The following is an 18,766-nucleotide window of genomic DNA, read 5'->3' as shown; positions in this document are numbered from 1 at the left end:
TTTATTTGTATCAATTCATTCATTTAATAGAATAAGTACTACTGTTAGTCCCATTTTATAAATGAGGAATGTACAACATACACAGATTAAGGAACTCGCGCAGAGTTAATCACTGATGAAGCTAAAAATGAAAACAGATAAAAGTAACGAAATAGTTCATATCTAATAAAGGTAGTTTAAATTTGACTATCAAAAAGAGAAAGCTTTATAGAATTGGGTTAGTAAAATCCAGCCATATGATAACTAATAAGTAGTACATCTGAGATTCAGATCCTGGGGACCTGGCTCCAGAGTCAGTGGTTTTAACCACTAAAACATACTGCTTGACAATGGACGGTAAAGGAAAAAAAGAAAGAAAATCATAATTTAACAATAAATACAGTGTTAGCAGAACAGATCTCAAGAGTTTAATCTCTATAGCGAATGAAATAATGGTAAAAATCTTCTAGAGAGCTCTTTGTCAAAATAATTGAATAATTTAGAAGAAATCTCATTTCATAGTTCAACACACAACCGTATGAATCTCTTTCATCACTATAAGAGACAAAAGTGAAACAATCAAATACAACATATTTCTATGCAGCTTAAAAACTAAAACATATATACTTTAAGAAATATATATGGATGCAATACCACTACATTAAGAGCAAAGAGAGGACAAACATCACATTTAGAATGATGCCTCAGGTGAGGGGAGGCAGGTGGATGAAATGGGAGGGTGGGTGAGAGCAGAATTGTGCGGGCCATGTACGAGCTGTTGTCCAAGTCCTATATTTCGTATTGGTTCATATACTCATGACTTGCATTATATTATTCTTTTTTTTAATTGGGGCACTACCGGCCTTTAGGTTCACACTGCTACCCCTTCCAGGTGGTACCAGCTAACAGAAGACTCTAAACTTAGTTGAAGTGAAAGGGAAAGTCCAAGTAGCAGCAGCAGGTGACAGTGGCAAGGCTTCAAGAGGGACCATGATGTCAGTGTGTGTCCAGGAGAGGAGCCGCTTCCCCTTCAGGTGTAAACGCAGAGATGTGGGAGCACGACAGGACTGAGGCAGCATTCCTCGTCTTCCCTGGCTCTTCCTCTCCACAGAGCAGTGGCTTTCAGAAAGGGACCACTTACAGCCTTCGGTTCATAGCTGTGAGAAGAGGGCCCTGAGCCAGCACCTGCACAGTGAGCGGTTTGCCTTGCTCTGTCCTGGGACCTCTGCCTTCAGGCACATGTAATGCAGTGCTTCTGCGAACCCTCATGGGATCTTGGTTTTGGCCTGCTGCTCTTCTTACTACTCTAGACCTGCTCCAGAAATGACCAGAGGGCTACATTGGTCAGGGGAGAGCCAATCTTTAGGAAGTTGAACCCGGGTAGCCCTGGTGGACGGGTCCCAGGTAGACGTGAGACAGGGAGCCGCTGCACTGAGAGCTTTGGCCCCCTGTCTGCCTCCAGATGTGCCGTGGGTCCCTGGCCCTGTGTCTGCGGCTGACGCATTCATAGTGACTGCCAGAGGCCATCTGGGTGCAAGAATGGACAGTAAATCCCCAACATGGAAATACTGCCTTTTCAGAGAAAGAAACTGGGGGCTAAGCCTGTATCAGCAGGAGAAGCAGTCAGATGTAGGGACTGCATTATATTATTTATAAGTTCTTAGCAAATAGTAATTTACAAAACTGACTGCTATTAAAATAATAGGACAGCTCTCATTAGTATCATACAGTATTGTTTTGGTAAAGCTAAAGCAGTAAGACAATAAAATGATATATGCAGAATGAATATTAAAGAGAAAGTTTTTTTCACTATTGTTTTGATTTGATTTTGCAAATACAATTTCGCAAAGACAAATGGCTTTGGTAACTAAGAAAACCAAGAGACTCAATTTAAAACTTTTAAAACCAAAAACCCTCAACACAGGAATAACTCAACAACAGAATGTTATGCAGCTGTGAAAAAAAATGAGTTCTATGTGTTTTTATAAGGAATGATGTTTATGATACATCTTTAAGTAAAAAGTGTAAGTGGCAGAACAACACTAATAGTATGGTCTCATTTTTGTGAAAACAAACTTTCACAAAATATAGATATATATTCATAAAAATTTATAAGATAAGCCAAAAAGATATGGAAGTTTATACCTCAAACTTTTAGCACTGGCCATATGGACAGGTGTAACTGAACAATTATTAAATTCTTTCATTAAATCTCAGTGCCCTTTAAATCATTACAATGAATTTGTTTACTTTTTTTATTACAATATTATTTTTTAAATGGTACCTATAACTATTTTATAGGCTAAACACTTTATCTCATTACCTTTTTCTGATATTTATACTTAAGCAGAATAACAAAGAATGATAAAGTGACCTTTCCAAATACCCTAAATAAATGGGTATTATTCAAAGCTCATTTGCCAATTCAATTATATCATTTCTATGCAATGCTCATCTTTCTATGTTCCATTGATTCAAATGTTTAAACAATGTCTCGTCCTTTATTAATAATAAGTGTATTGTGACCCAAAACTAATTTAGACCAAACCACCACATCTCAAACATCATGCAACAATGATTATATGCTTACTAGAACATAAAATGCTTACAATTACTTAAGCGAATATAACCCTTAAAACAGCATAGTGTATTCTAGAATGCAAGGAGATTAAGTTAATAATCTGTAAGAATATAAACTACTAAAAAATTTGTCAAACAATAATGAAATTAGAAGCCCATAATTGACTTGAATGTCTTACTGGCACCTCATATTCAAAATATATAAAAATGAGGTAATTTTCTTTCCCCATTCCCAGTTTCCCTATTTCTATTAATGTGACCAATAACTTCCAAATACCATACTGACACTAAACTGTACACCACCACTGGACTCTTCCTATCCTCCCTTTACGCTTTGTATCTGGTCACCAAGTTTTGCTACTTCTTCAAAATGTTCCTTGTACTGCTCCTGTTGTCAACAATATTGTTGCGTCTAAATTCATTCAGGTCTTTCTCACTTTAGAGCAATACTGTTGGAATCATAAACGTAAAATAAGAAACAACAAAGAGTTTCCGGAATGATCCCACCATCTTCAATCTCTTCTCCCTCCCATTCGTCTTTATTTGTATCCAAAAAGATTAACTTTTAGAAACATCTCTTTTATCTCACCCTTATTCAAGAAATTACAATGGATCCTCATTGCCCATAAGATGAAGTCCAAGCCCTTCCCCATCAGCCCACCACTAAGCACAGTCATCCACAATACCATCAAGCTATACACTCCCTAATGACTGGGAACACTGCGGGGTAATATGTTCTACTCTCTGTTATGTGCTCAATAAATGTTCATGGAAAGAAGGGAAAGGATTAGGAGAAAGAAAAGAGGATGATAGAAAGTTGGGAGTGAGATGCAAAAAAAGGAAAACAGAAGAACAGAGATAGAAGACAGGAATATAGTGAGGAACAAGACAAAAGATTTATCAGACTAGAACATCACAGCAGGGGCAATGCTAATTGTGGTGTACAGCAGCAGCAACTCAAGGACAGAGAGATTGCCTTTGACTTTCCTAATATCAAGTACAACATTCACTCCAGTCTCTGTGCTGAGGCTGGAACTGATACTCATGCTCTGTATTTGACCAAATGAGTAAACAAATTTTATACTTCTCCAATAGCACTTAACCATCCATTTTAAAAACGATGGAATAAAACCAAATGGAGTTTATTCTAGACCATCAACATTTCAAACTACTTGTTAAATACCCAATAAGACCCCCAGCTCAAAGAATTGGGTTTGCCTTGAAATAAAGGATGGTCATATCAGGTATACTGTGAAATCTAAATTATATTTTCTCATGATTTCAAGTGTATTCTGGATCTATTATATGTCACATGTTGCAACCTTATTTAATTTCTTATTAATATTAATGGCAACAATAATGGCAAACATAATACTCAATGAGTGCTTACTATGTACCAGGTACTTGTACATTTCACATAAATTATCTCATTATTAACAATAACTTTATAAGGGAGGTCTTATGATTATCTTCACTTTATATATGAAGAAAGTGAGGGACGGGAGGGCCAAGTAAAGTGCTCACACTAACATAGCTTATAAATATAATTCTGGAACATATTTTTTAAAACAGTAGTATTCCACAACATAAAAACTTGTAAAAATCTATAGTTCTCTGATTATCAATATGAGAAATCTCAACCACTAGTATAGAATTATAGCACTTAGCTTATAAAATATTTTATAATGCTTTATTTCAAAGAGGTTCACAAGTTAATAATTAGAACCCCATGCCTAGTAGCAATAAATGTGCAGAAGATTATGCGTTTGTCTGTGGCCAGCTGAAACTTGAAATATAAAAGAATCATTACATCATTAGTCTTCACTGCATCCCTGAATCAGCTACTATTACGGTGCACTTTTTAAAACAGAGCCGTGAAAGAGGTTACATAACATTTCAACAGCCACCAACTAAATAAGTGGCATAACAAAGAGATGAATTCATATTTCCTCAGTAGCAATTACTACAACTGAATTCTATATCACATGACTCTTCTAAAGGTCATATGTGGATAATACATGCAGAATGTTAAGAATTTAGTAACCAGGGTCATAATGGAGAATCCTGCCTCCTATAAAATTAAAAGAGGAACTAGCTAGTTATATTCATGAAAACATGGGGTCTGGTCTTCTCTGCATTACAGAATCATAAAGCTGAGCCAAGATTTGGATATAAAGGGATTTAGCTCGACCTTGCATAGACTTGAGACAGATCTGGTACTGTCCTTTCACTTTACTGGCCCTCAGAGGGAAGAAGAGAGGGCACCAGAAACCCCTAAATTACTCCCATTAATCCTACACCCAGCAAGAAATTCTAGTTCCTTCTGCTATGTGTGCTGACAAGACAAAGGGCACACTGGTCAAATGTTACAGAGTGAATACCCTTTCTACTTCAACATTCTCAAGTCAACCCTTGGGGGCTTACTCTAAAGATGTAAAAGTCAATTTCTCTAAAAAGCTGAATCAAGGATTTTTGCACAGATCAAGAGTTGAGGGACTCCCCTGGTGGTCCAGTAGCTAAGACTCCACAATCCCAATGCAGAGGGCCTGGGTTCAATCCCTGGTCAGGGAACTAGATCCCACATGCCGCAACAAAGATCCCACGTGCCACAACTAAGACCTGGCTCAGCCAACTAACTAACTAACTAACTAACTAACTAACTAAATAACTAAGTAAATAAATATTCTTTTTCAAAAGAAGAGCTGCAAACGGGCACACATTCATTCATAAGTTCAAAACCTTTAAGTTTTTTTTTAAATGGAAAGGAATACATACCGGTTGTCTCTTTTCAGCTTTTAGCATCCCAACCTCTACACTTGATGGGTATAAAAGAGGAACACTTGTATTGCCCTTTGCATTTTGTGCCTTTTCGTGTCTTCTAATCCTATCCCTTATCAGAAATTTTATGCAAAGTGAGACTAAGACAAACTAGCCAACAGACACAAATGCCAGAAGAATTTAGATGGACAATTATATATATAACAATGTGATATTCCACACTCCTACTCCATTACTGCTTGAAAAGATGTTTAAAAACCTTAATGAGTTAAATTTATATCTAAGCAACTGAACATGAAAATAAAATGCAACATTCCATTCTTTAAAGACAAATCAGTTATTCAGAATTCATGCCGAATACTACAGATCACACTGATATGTAGTGAGTTTATTTTGCAACGGTGCATGGCTGCTGAAATCAGAACATAGCATAACACTATTAAAATGGACAACAGTACAGAATTCTACCTTATCAATCTCATCTTCCTGTTTTCAGATGAGCCCTAATGGCAAGCCATTCCTAAACCACATCCACTGACTATTATTTAACAGTAGATAACATAACTCCCTCTGTTTTCCAAACTTTACATGAGTTGCTCCTAGAGCTCAGTTTTCCCACATTATCTGACAATCTGGCTCATCTGGAATCATTCCAGAACTGCCTTGAGGTAATTTTAAGTACTTAAGCATTCGAAAACACCTCCCAAAGTGCGAACTTATTCAAAGCAGGCACTTGTAAGCATTACACCCTACCTGCTCTATCAATTCAAGTATTGATATAATACTATTTTCTCACACTATTACAAAGTAACTCATTAAAATCTTAGATGAGCACTTCTTGTTATTAACTATAATTTACGTCTTGGATATTTTCGGAAAATAAATTTATAACTCAAAAATCAAAAATTTAATCTAAGGTTATACTTTAACACATTCTTTATCCCAATGCTACTTTGGTCATTACAATTTATCTCTTAAACTATACACCAGCTCCTCCTGACTCTAAAATTTATAAAACAGCTTTGACTGAAAATAGAATTCTTATAAGAACTATTCTTTGAAACTTTAATATCTGCTTAAAAGATTTTTCAAAATAAGGATTATTAAAGGTGTTTTCCAAAGTAAATATAACACTGAAAAACTTAAAGATCTAATTAAAAGACAATCATTAAATGAATATGCAATGTTAAAAATTAAAATTTTATGATATCCTAATAGTGACTAATATCTTTATTATGGAATCAATTTTCATCCACGTTGCTTCTTATAAAAGCTTCTATTAAGTCCAGTATTTTTAGTTTTTGACAAAAGTGGGAATAAAAATCCAACTCTGAAATTAAATTGAACTCATTTTCAAGCAGGTATTTTGTTTATTTTATGCTACATCTCAGAATTTAACAAATCACCACTTTCTAAAAGAATATTTTCATCAATCTTACACCAGGAAGTTACTCTAACATCCAGGTACATTTGCACTTATGCAAAAGAAGTTGCAAAGTGCAGATTGATAGATCAGAATGGGAAGGGAGTTTTTCTCTTCAGTTTTCTGGCTCTCTTCCAAGCAAGAAAAGCCCAAGGAAGAAGCCTTCTTGGGGTAGCCCCAGAGGTCTGGATGTTCTCCACATGAAAGAGTATATCTGTCACTGACATGGCCATTGGCCCAACTCTCACTTTGGCAGTAATGATCTTCATAAAGAGTGGAACACAGGCTGGGACCAGCCAAGAATGTGGCCCATCCTTGTGCAGTTTTCCCTACATTTGTATTCATTGCAAGAGCAGCCCAGTCTCATGTCTCAGTGTCTTTAAGCAGAGCTGCTTTTGAATGCTGCAATTCCGAATTGGATTTTAATTGCAAATAATTAGCATATTGCATCCTTTTCATGAGGAAAGCATCGTGTGACTCAACAGTAGCGAGCCAAAGATTAAAATTTACTTCACTAACCATATGCAGTTAAGTCATGTGTTTCGTAGACCAAAAGAAAACTGCAAAATGAGCTATCTGGCTGACTAGTAATCTAATACTTTAGATAGAAAATTTTACATTTATTGCTCTTCACAAACCTATTGAGTTACTTACTTCTCTCCTTTACCTGCTGAGTAAATCTAAGAGAATATCAAGTGTATAAAGCAAAAATGATTATACAGCTCATATTCCACGGTCCATCATTTTAATAATTCTTTTCAACAGGCCCTCATATTCCTTGCTGTTTTCTATGCAATAAGGGAAAAATTACAAACCAAATTCATTCATGAACACAGATGAAGAAACTCTAAAGAAAATATTAGCAAACTTAGTCTGATAAGAACCCAAGCTGCACTTGCCATTTGAGAATCAAATAACTGAACAAAGGGGGAAAATATGATTATGTTGGTACATGCAGCATAAAATGTTTTGATAAAATTCAATATCCATTCATAATAAAAGTTCTTAATAAAGCAGGTGTTTAGGGGATAAAAATTGATTTTTCTTCCTAAGAAAAACATACAACATTTTGTTGTAGACATTGTACACATCAGAACAGGTTAAAAGCTTTCATTCTAAAATTGGTTATGAGGCAAGGATTTGCATCATTGCCATTTCCATTCACCAGTTTTCTAGAAATCCTAGCCAGTGCAATAAGACAAGAAAAGAAATAAAACGTTGAAATAATCTTTCAAAGGAAGAAATTAAACTGTCTTATATGACTGTTCAAGTGCAAAACCCAGAAGTATGAACAGATAAGCTATTAGAATATATGAGCACAATTGTGAAATATAAGATCAATATAAAATTTGCCTGCATTTTTACATACAGTAATTAGAAGATGAAATTTTAAGAATTATACCATTTATAATAGTGTCAAAACTGACCAAATACTCAGGAAGAAGACAAAGGTACAAGACCTCTACAAAGAAATCTATAAAATATTAAATGGGAAATTAAGCAAGAATATATGAATGTCATAATGATGGATTAGAAGACAATATTAGAAAGATATCACTGCTCCAAATTGATCTATTGATCCAATTAAATCCAATCAAAATCCCATTCCTCCTTTCGTGGAAACCAACAAGTTGAACCTCAAATATATATATGTAAATGTAAAGGGTCAAGAATAGCCCAAACAATCTTGAATAAAATCAAGGACTTGTCCTACCACATTTCTAGACTTATAATAGAGCTATAATATATTTAGGACTATTTTTAGCTATATTATTTTTTGGTGTAGGCACAATGATAGATAAATAGACCAATGGGAGAAAAAAATAAGATATAAAATAAATCCACATATAAGCACACTTTTCAGAATAAATGTTATGCTAAATGTTTTCCACTTCTATGAAATATCTCAATTAATTTTTACACAAAATAAACTTATTTATGCTGCTTTTGGTAGCTTTATTAAGTCTGCTATTTCTGGATTTTGACAAAAGGAATAAATCAAAGTTTTAAATGGATACACTGAGCTCTTAATTTCAAAGATTTATTTTATTTTATTTTATGTTTCATTCCAAAGTTTAATATATCATCTTTTCTATGAAGGTTTTCACCATTGACAGGATTAGTCCTCAACAAGGAAAGCCTACAGATAGTTCATCTAAGTCTCCTTTATAATACCTTAATTTTATGAGTTTTATTCCTGAAAATATTCTGGAACCCATTCCAGGCAGCACAACACTTGGGATCACCAATCATCTCTACTTTGCAAAATCCAATAATCAGTTCTAAATCCTCATGTTCTTTGAATTCTCAGCACCATTTAGCTAATTAATCAGTCCTACCTTTTTGAAAATCTTTTTTCACTTGGATTTGGGGCACACATTCCTCAGGGGTTTTTTTTTATTATTATCTCCCTGGCCTCTACTTTTCAGTCTTCCTAATTTTCTCCTTAACTCTCCAACTGCTAAAAATCGACATGCCCCATAGTTCAGTCCTTAGACTTTTTCTCTTCTATATCTCATCCATTCCCTATGTAATTTCACACAAACTTCTCTTTAAATATCACTTATGGTCTGACTCCCAAGTTATTATCCCAATCTCAGACTCCCCTATTGAGCTCCCAATTCATATATTCTATTGCCTACCTGACTATTCTCCCTTTGGATATCTAACTGGCACCTTAAATTCAAAATGTCTAAAACTTAATTTCTGTTATTCCTTTCTAATCTGTGGTTCCCACAAACTTCCCCATCTCGGTAAGTGACAACTCCATCCTTCCATTTGTTCAGGTAAAACAAACAAACAAGCATAAAACTTAGAATAATCTGTGACAATTTTTACTCTCAACCCTCCCCCTTAACCCACATATCAGCTTGACAACTAAAATGTACACCAGTATCTGACCACTTCTCTTTAACTTCATGGCTATCACTCTAATTCAAGACATCTTTTATCAACATGATTACTGCAATATCCTCTAACCCTCTTTGCTTCTGCCCTTCTGCTAGCCTTACAGCATTCCTTACAACAATCTGAGTGATCCCTTTAAAATGGAGGCTGATCAGGTCACTCCTACATTCAAAATCCTACAGTGGTTTCCAGTGTTAAAGTTATAGCCAAAGCAATTATTGTGACTTACAATGTCCTATGTGTTGCGATGGATTCACCATGAACCTGAAACAGCTTAACTTCTGATCCCTCACATACAAAGTCCCTTTCAAAGACTTTGAAGGAACCCTAGAAGTTTTGTACTCATAATTTATCTATGATTTTTCTTAAAGAAGTCCCCTGTCCTTTTTTTAATCTTCAGGCCCCACAACCTGGATCCACCTATGACTATAGAATCTAGCCTCCCACTACCACACTGACTTCATCTCCTACCACCCTCCTCCCCTCCCTCACAGCAATTGTACTTGTACAAGCTGGTCACGGTACATGTTATGTAGCCCCAGCACCTTTGTAGCTTCAGTGAAGGAGGTACTCAATAAATATTTTACAAATGAGTGAACAAGTGAATAAACAAATCCATGTTAGGGTAAAGTTGAGACCCCATCCTTCAGAGTTATTGATGTGGAACAAAGACCAGAGTCTCCTCTTAGCAGTCAGCCTTTTTCTCCACTTATTCAATTCAAGCCCACCCCAGAACATGAAGCAGGAAAAATCTGCACACACACATTTCATCACTACACTCTTCTTGTTTTTTCCTTTTCCTTTCTTGTCCTGGCACACCATGAGATGGGAAACAGAAAGGGCAGGCTTTTTATTTATTGACCCTACACCATACATTTTGTCTCCCCAGCTGAATGCTATAAACTGAGTCCTCCACGGCTAGCAGTGGATACACTTCTACAGTACAAGATAAAGAATTCAGAAAGTTCTTCCATTTTCTTGTTGCACAAATTTTGAAAGTCACAACCTGAATATTATCTTAGTCTTTCTATTTGCATTCTCTCCACCCCCAAAGTAAAAAACTGAGGGGTAGTCAGATAATCCAAATTTGCTAGAATATATGCAAAATTATTGAATACCACGACAGTGGAAAAAATGAGTTAACTGAAAATTCTGGATAGTGTTACACTAAGAATAATATTACTAGTTCTCTTTCTTGTACCAGAGCCTGTATTTTAGCTATTACTATCTCAATCCTCTGCCCAATCTACGTCTTTCAACACAAAGTTCAGCTACTAATCTATTAATGTCAGAAATATCCCCTTCATTCTGTACTATCAATTGCTGGCATCTTCTTTTGCAGTACTCAAAAGCACTTCAAACACAATTTTTCTAACACCAGTATTATAACTGTTCATCCTCTGTTTCTGGATGTTATGGTTTTCCCTACCCAGCATTTATTCACCTAACTTCTTACAACAGTCCCCAGTTTCCCTTTGGGCACCTCTCCCCACCCAACCGCTTATTCTATAGTCCCAGTTACATTGACCTGACCCCACCAGCAGGGTGGGTGTGTCTGATTACAGCTCTGTCTGCAATAACAGCAATTAATTTAGGCCAAGTCAGGTCAAACAAAATAATCAGACCCTATACCAGGACCTTTGTTTGAACTACTGGGGGAGACAACTCCCAATTTATACTGGATTAGTGTTGAGTTAAAGCCCAAACCCCTAACCCAGGTTTACACTGACCTTCATTAGCTTTCCCCAGCTGACTTCCCCAGCATCAGGTCATCTCACCATCTCGTGGCATCCCACACTTTTTACTAATTACTTTCAGTTCCCACAATGGGTCAAGTACTGCTTCATATCTAGGTATTTATAAACACTGTTGCTTCCAACTGAAATAATTCTCATCCTCCCCTTGACTAATCCCTACTCTTCTGGGTCTCAGATAATGAGTTATTTTCTCAAGTAAGTTTCTATGACTTCCATATCTGAGTTAGGTTCTCTTTCTATGAGGCCCCAAATCATCTTCTGAATGAACCCATCTTACACACCTACCTGTAAGCAGTTAAGACATTTTAGTACTAACAATTCCTCAACTATTTACACTGCATTTATCATATACATAACATATTTCAATAGCATTAGTTGCTGTGAGGAATGTAAAAAATGAAATAAAATATAACCTTTTACTTTAGGGAGTATAGAAAAGAATCTTAAAACTGAGAGTAGGATAACTGAGCACATAAGAAATTTTAAAACAATGCAAGATAGTGTTAATTATGTGCAGAATGAATAGAGCAGCCCCTAAACTGTGAGACATTCTATGGCCAGAAATTCAAAAGCCCATGTTCTTAACTTTACAAAATCATGAGCAGGTATATTAGCCACAGCAGAATGAATAAGATGCTAATTATAAGTAAAATGAATAGCAATTTTTAGTCAAGCAAGAATCTGTAATAAGATACAATTAATAAAAGAGCTAAAAACTAATGACTCCATTCACATTTTTATCTCTATAAGTGAAGTGCATCTTAAACATTTAAATAAACATATTTAGAGCAAAGGGATTTTTAAAAAAATCTGAGGAGACACATCTCACTGTAGAGGAAAGATAAAGGAGAAACATCTTCAAGAACAAGTGATTAAGAATGAAAGAAACCAAAGAAAATAGAAGGTGGTAGACAGATCACTGAAGAACAAGCACTACTATAAGAAAGCATAAATGGAAATGTATTCAGTTCTAGCAGTGAGGCTTATATTACTGTCAAGTTAAAACATGTAAAAACTTTACCAAGTTGCAAAGCGACTAAAATCCCTATAAGAAATTTCAAAACAAGAAGCAGACCAATCTAAAGCAGAGACAGAAAAGTTCTGTTGTGGAAGAGAAACACAGATGCATAGCACATTTCAAAAAAGGATTAATAATCTCAGTCCTGCCTCAACAGTAGATCTGATGAACACATTAACCAGAACAAGTTGACATCAGAATTCCTAGCAACAAATAAGAAGCTCAAATTTTACAGTGAGAGGTAATCAAATCTTTACAGAAACATGAGAAATGGTTTGTTTGTCACTATTATATTTAAGACACTGGTGTAGCTTACTCTTCAATTAGGGGTCATAACTATGATAGTTTTTCTTCTACCTCAAGATTCACAATTCTCCCTATTCATTCCCAAGCTAGTACAGAGACAACACTGAGAAAAAAACCCTATGCTTCAAAACTAGAAGAATGAAGCGTTACTTCTACCAGCAAAACGTTCTCCATTTTAAGGATATAGTATGAAATATGTAATCCCAATGCAGAGAAAGGAAGATTTTTTAAAAGTTGTTTAATTAAGACTAGGTAGTGTTCAGGTAGTCCTTCCTGAAAAGAACTGTTGTTATCACAGTTAAAATACAGAGGATTTCAGTTACCTATAATGATATATATACTTCAAAATACACCTGACAGACTGGAGAAACGTACCTTTTGGTTCCTTGTATTGGTTCCCTTCCTCCTTTGCCCATTTCATACAATTCACCCAATGTAGGAATCATTAGCTTCACTATAAGTAAAACTAGATAATACAAGACTTCACAAATAAAATAGGACATCAAAGCTCTGGGACTTGCCACAGGCATAATAGTGACAACACAAAATAAGTATCAAATATAGCAGATTGATTCTTCTCTTTGGAATGCACTCTTAAATACATGCACATTTCACTATTACCGCAAGCAGAGCACACAACCGGCAAAATAGGTCAGCTAATAAAATAACCCTGTATGCGTGCAACAAACAATCGTCACAGCACCACAACGTCTTCCCCTCACAGAAGACATGCATAAGTTGAGGACAATTATAGCTCAGAATTACGCTAAGGATCAGTGACATAGGACTATGAAGAGTGCTTTGAAAAGTATAGAGGCACATATATATATCTTCTATCCCATAGCATTCACAGTCTCAAAATCTTAATAGGTCAAATTTCACAGTTTAGGATTTTTCTTTGGTTTGGGATGAAATTTAACTTAAGAAAATTACTAGTACAATAAGACTAAAGAACAGCCACTGAAGAAAATAATCTACTTTCATGAACTTCAGAATACTGATGAATAAATAAAGCAAAAAAGGAAAACCTCAGTGGTTGAGTCAAATAATTTGTTATTCAAATACAAATCAGTCTTTTCTAGTCAATTGAATAAGACTTTAAAAAGCAATACTTGTTAAGTTTCCATTATAGCATGAGCTTGATTTAGACATAAATTTGGACACCAAAAGAATAAAGGCTTCTTTTGGGGGTGCAGGCAAAGAGGGAGACAGAAGAGAGAATGGCTTAGGAGTTAGATGTATTGAGTCTAAGATGCCACTGGGACATCCAAGAAAACATCAGCATCAGGCAGTTGTAAACCTGAGATTTCATCTCAAGACAAACTGAAGATAAACATTTTGAAGTTCTATATCATTTAAATTAGTAGTTAAAATTAGAGAAGTCCAAAAAATCACATAGACTATATAAGAAATGGTGTAAAATGGTGGCCAAGAAGAGCTCTTTTAAAAAAGGTTTAACTTAGAAGAAAAGAAAGTAACAACAACCAGGAATTGAAATGGGAACAAAGATAAGAAAGAAAAGCAGCAAAGTTGGAAGCAAGGTATGTCAGAGAAGAGAAAGTTGACCAATAGTGAGAAATATTCCCCCCAAAAGACACAACAGTAAGCCTGAGAGACATGATTGCTTTGGGCAAGTAGAAGCTCATAAGTGATCTCTGAGAGAGTAGTTTTAATAAAGGGTGGGCAAAAGAGTGAGATCTCTATAGTCATTTCTATAAATATTTAGAAGCTTGAGCTGGCCCTTGCAAATATCGCTAACAAATTATTAGTTCAAAACACTGGCCAGGGTCATAGCCATATTTACAATCCTCTCTCCCTAGATTAAGCGTACCTCCTTCTCCACCCACAAATTTATAAAGTGTTATAAACGCCAGGAACCTTAAAAATTGTGAAAAGATTGCAAATTAGTAGCCAATGAGCCAAATTCAGCTGTCTTGTTTCTAACTTCTTTTCCCACTTAAAAAAAAAAAATCTTAGATTTTCAACTGCTCTGTAAGATACCAGAGGTCTGGTAATTACGGTCCCACACTCCCAGTACACCTTTTGCAAGAAGCATGTCTATTCCTTTGCCCTAAGGACACCTCAACATCCTAATGACACCTCACTTCACTCATTGCTGGTAACTGCCTGGTCCCTGTATATGTGAGATATCCAAGACAGAAACCTCTAAACTTGACTTAAATAGGAAACATTAAATTCATTAGCCATTCACTACCTACTCTAGGTTAAGACCCAAAGAGATTAAGGTCTCAAAGTCAGTAAGAGAGCCAGAAGTAGAACTCTGTTCCCAGAATTTCAGCTTACTAAGTGAACCACGGTTTCTGCTTACACTAAAAACATCTGGGTTCCCCGAACACTTGCTGATTAATTATCTTTAAAGGAAAAGGAAATAATCTGTATGTAAACATAATTTTATTAAGAAGATAATTCTCACACACTCACAGAAATACACAAATTGATCAGTAACCAAAAAAAAAAATTTTTTTTACCGTATCAACAAAATTGAGGGAAAAGTTTAAGGAAATCATCTTTAATTTATTCTTTATGTGTACTTTGTTTGAGACTTACATCCTTTGTTGATAAGACAGCCGCTTTCTTGGACTCAGTCTTTCTGCCTTCAGTCTCTTACTCATTAAAATCCAAAATGTTATTTAAAAATAAAGCTGCCAGCTGAGTAATACATTACAAAGATAGAATGCCTCAGCTTTAAAAGTTCTTCGTTTCCCCAGTGCTTATGAGATAGCCTACAAAATCCTTAAAGCCCATTCAGGTCTGCCTGTGTGTGCCTTCCTGGCCTCATCTTCCCCTACCTCCCACCCTCTTCACACACATCAGGACATTGAAGATACAAACATTATTCCCTCTTATCTAGAGACCTGCCCTAACCAACTGTTATAGATTTTATAATTGATGAGTTGGCATTAATCACAGGACCAAACTAACAGCCAAAGTTGTTTATATGTCCCCCACAGTCCAGCTTTCAACAACCACACTAATATCATATTACAAACCTTCTGACCACAAACCAAACTGTGATCTGTTTCACTTCCTGCCCAACGGGAGACACCCCGTGTCACAATTTCCCACCACTGTAGAAATAAAGTCTTTTCTCATGCTTTTTGCTCCCTCCTTCACCTCCTGACCAAGCTGGGTGCTTCTCCATGAGGGCTGTGGTCCTAGGGGGGTCCCTCTCTCTCGGGATTGTAAGCAATAAACTCTTCTTACAAAGGCAGTTATCTCCATGTCTATCACCTTACCATACTTAACTAAAACAAATCCCACATATGTCTTAATGTAAACCTATCCTCCCTTTTCTTCTTCCTTTTTTTTTTTTTTTTTTTTTTTTTGCTTAGAAAATACCTATAAATCCTTCAGAATGGAGATTAAATGGTTTAAATGTTCACCTCCTTGGTGAAACCCAGGGCAGTTTTTGTTGCTCAGCCCCTTAATCTGCACCTAACACAGGTAGGGCAGCCTTGACTCAGTTTTGTAATTTTTCTTTTTTTGTGTTCTTTTGTACCCACTGGTCTTTGAGCATCTAAATGAAGAGAAAGACTCAATTCTTACCCAGTTCCCTCCTTTATACATATTAAGGATTCAAAGACTATAAGATGAATAAATTTAGAAAAAATTAGGAAAAGCCCAGAAATTTAAAAGCTGGCCAACATTATCTAAAACCACTGAAAGACTTTTCATTTTCACTTATATCAAGTCCTCTGTTTCACTGCTCTACAAATGTTCTACGCTTCTGCCCTGAGCTGAGAAGGACACTGAGAAGTAGCGATGGGAGAAAAGGAACAAGGCTCACCAGGTCCCCCGAGGAATGCAGACCAGCTCTGATCAGCCTTGGAGGATCAACGATGGCAGAACCACACTTAAGAGAAGCCAGACACAATCTTTTCGGGGCTTCCCTCTCCCCTGGGTTTTAATCTTGTTACTATGTGGCTATTTGTTCATTTCATGGGTTTTATGGGTTTATTTTGCTATTTCCACTGGATTCTACTTAGACTATGTCTGATGCCTACCTGAGAACCTCGCATTCACAGTGACTTAGGTTCAGCTGCCAAATATAATTTGTATGGCCTCAAGGCACACGGTGAAATCTGATGTTAAAAACAACTTAATCGGGACTTCCCTGGTGGCGCAGTGGTTAAGACTCCATCTGCCAATGCAGGGGACATGGGTTTGATCCCTGGTGCAGGAAGATCCCACATGCTGTAGAGCAACTAAGCCTGTGTACCACAACTACTGAGCCCAAGCACCACAACTACTGAAGTCTGCATGTCCTAGAGCCCACAACTACTGAGCCCATGTGCCACAGCTACTGAAGCCCGTGCACCTACAGCCCGTGCTTCGCAATAAGAAAAGACACCGCAATGAGAAGCCCACACACCACAACAAAGACCCAACACAGCCAAAACAAAACAAAACAAAACAACAGAAAAAGACTTAATCTTAAAGCCACTATGAATTACAACATTTTAGGGTCATAATGAATTTAAATCAATAGAAATATGAGGGGAAAAAGACTTTTCCTTTTCCAATTAATCCTTTTGGTTCATGTGCTAAATTTAGGCCTACTTATCTGAAGAATTCTCCTGAATAAAGGTTCACCTTTAGAATATATAAGATCCTGCAAGTATTTCTGAACAACAATGTGTGAACTGGGGAAGAAGAAAAAAAGCCTTTGATAACATTTTACTAATTATATTTATAACTTTCCATTTTTACTAACAAGATGATGATTAACAGCTAAGTATTTAGGCCATTAATTGACTGCCTTTTTTAGTGCTTAAAAAATTATACCTACAAATGTAGGTAACTGAAGAATTGAAAAGAATGATACTACCTTTAACATATTAGTAGATAAATGTTGTGGGAAATAATATCATGATTAAAAGAAAAGCAAATCCCATAGCTTTCTATTTGCTTGTTATTTGTAGTTTTTATAATAAATCTAATTTAGTGTAAGTTTTTTGTTTTTTTAAACAAAAGGGCCTGGCTTTTCTTGAGCCATTCTCTTTCTGATAATGAACACTGATTGTGAATGCAAAGCCCTGCATATCATTACGTGAAACATTTATGCATTCAGAGTGTCTACGTGGTGGCTTTCTTCTTAAGAAGCTAAACAATTCATTAAACAAGCTGCTCCTGAATGGTAGATCAGAGCAAGCGTAAGCTGCCTTCTGTAGAATTCTATTGTGGAGCTGTACCCATTTGTGTTTTCTTTGAAGCCATAAAAATGAAACCCTTATGCTCATATTAAAAGCATAAGAAAGGCATCTATTATGTCAATAGATTTAAAACATGGCCTTAGACACAGTGAGAACCACTCCAAAATGGCACTCTTATAATAGCAAAGGTTAAGAAGTGCATTCCCAGAGAAAACCTTCAAAGGCCTACATATCATTATATCTGAAAACAGATGGCATCACAGTGTTTGGAGCTATAGTTTATGGACACCTACAATCTCAAATAAATCCTTTCTAATCCCACTCTTTTGTCTAGATTCTGTACTTTGATGATAACTGCAGGTGCTTTTCTCCATTCTTCATAGAGTGACATAAAATGATATCATGAAGATTCCTGTACATATATGGACACGACTCAATACAACTTCTATGCAACGTACAAGTAGTCTACTAGCAACAGATTTACACTTTATAGAAATCGGCAATTCCTAGATTCTAATCTATGATAAGTCATCTGAATTTTATAGGAAAAGATGAAAAAAATCTCCCTCTCATATATTGCTGGAACTATAAACTGATAAAAAAAACACTTTGCAAAACAATGTGGAATTCTCTAGTATCTATGTGTATACTTTGGAAAAACTCAAACACAGAAGATGAGGACAAAAACTTTCACAGCAGCATTATCTATACTAGCAAAAATCTACAAATAACCCAAAAGCTCATCAACAGGAAAATGGATATGTAAACTGTAATATACTCAGCAGTGAAAATAAACAGCTGCTACATGTACCCATGTGGATGAACCTCAGAAACAAAGCTGAGC

At 36.0% G+C, this 18,766-nt stretch overlaps 1 protein-coding gene across 1 annotated transcript in view; it reads right to left on the bottom strand.

Moving 5' to 3' along the window:
- The window catches only part of ADAMTS20 (ADAM metallopeptidase with thrombospondin type 1 motif 20), a 173,562-nt gene that overhangs the window by 128,840 nt on the left and 25,956 nt on the right, over nucleotides 1–18,766 (bottom strand). The gene's annotated exons all lie outside the window — the stretch shown is intronic.

The sequence above is a fragment of the Hippopotamus amphibius genome, chromosome 12 (genome assembly GCF_030028045.1).
Source record: "Hippopotamus amphibius kiboko isolate mHipAmp2 chromosome 12, mHipAmp2.hap2, whole genome shotgun sequence".
Lineage (NCBI taxonomy): Eukaryota > Metazoa > Chordata > Mammalia > Artiodactyla > Hippopotamidae > Hippopotamus > Hippopotamus amphibius.
This window is presented reverse-complemented; position numbering and strand designations above follow the sequence as displayed.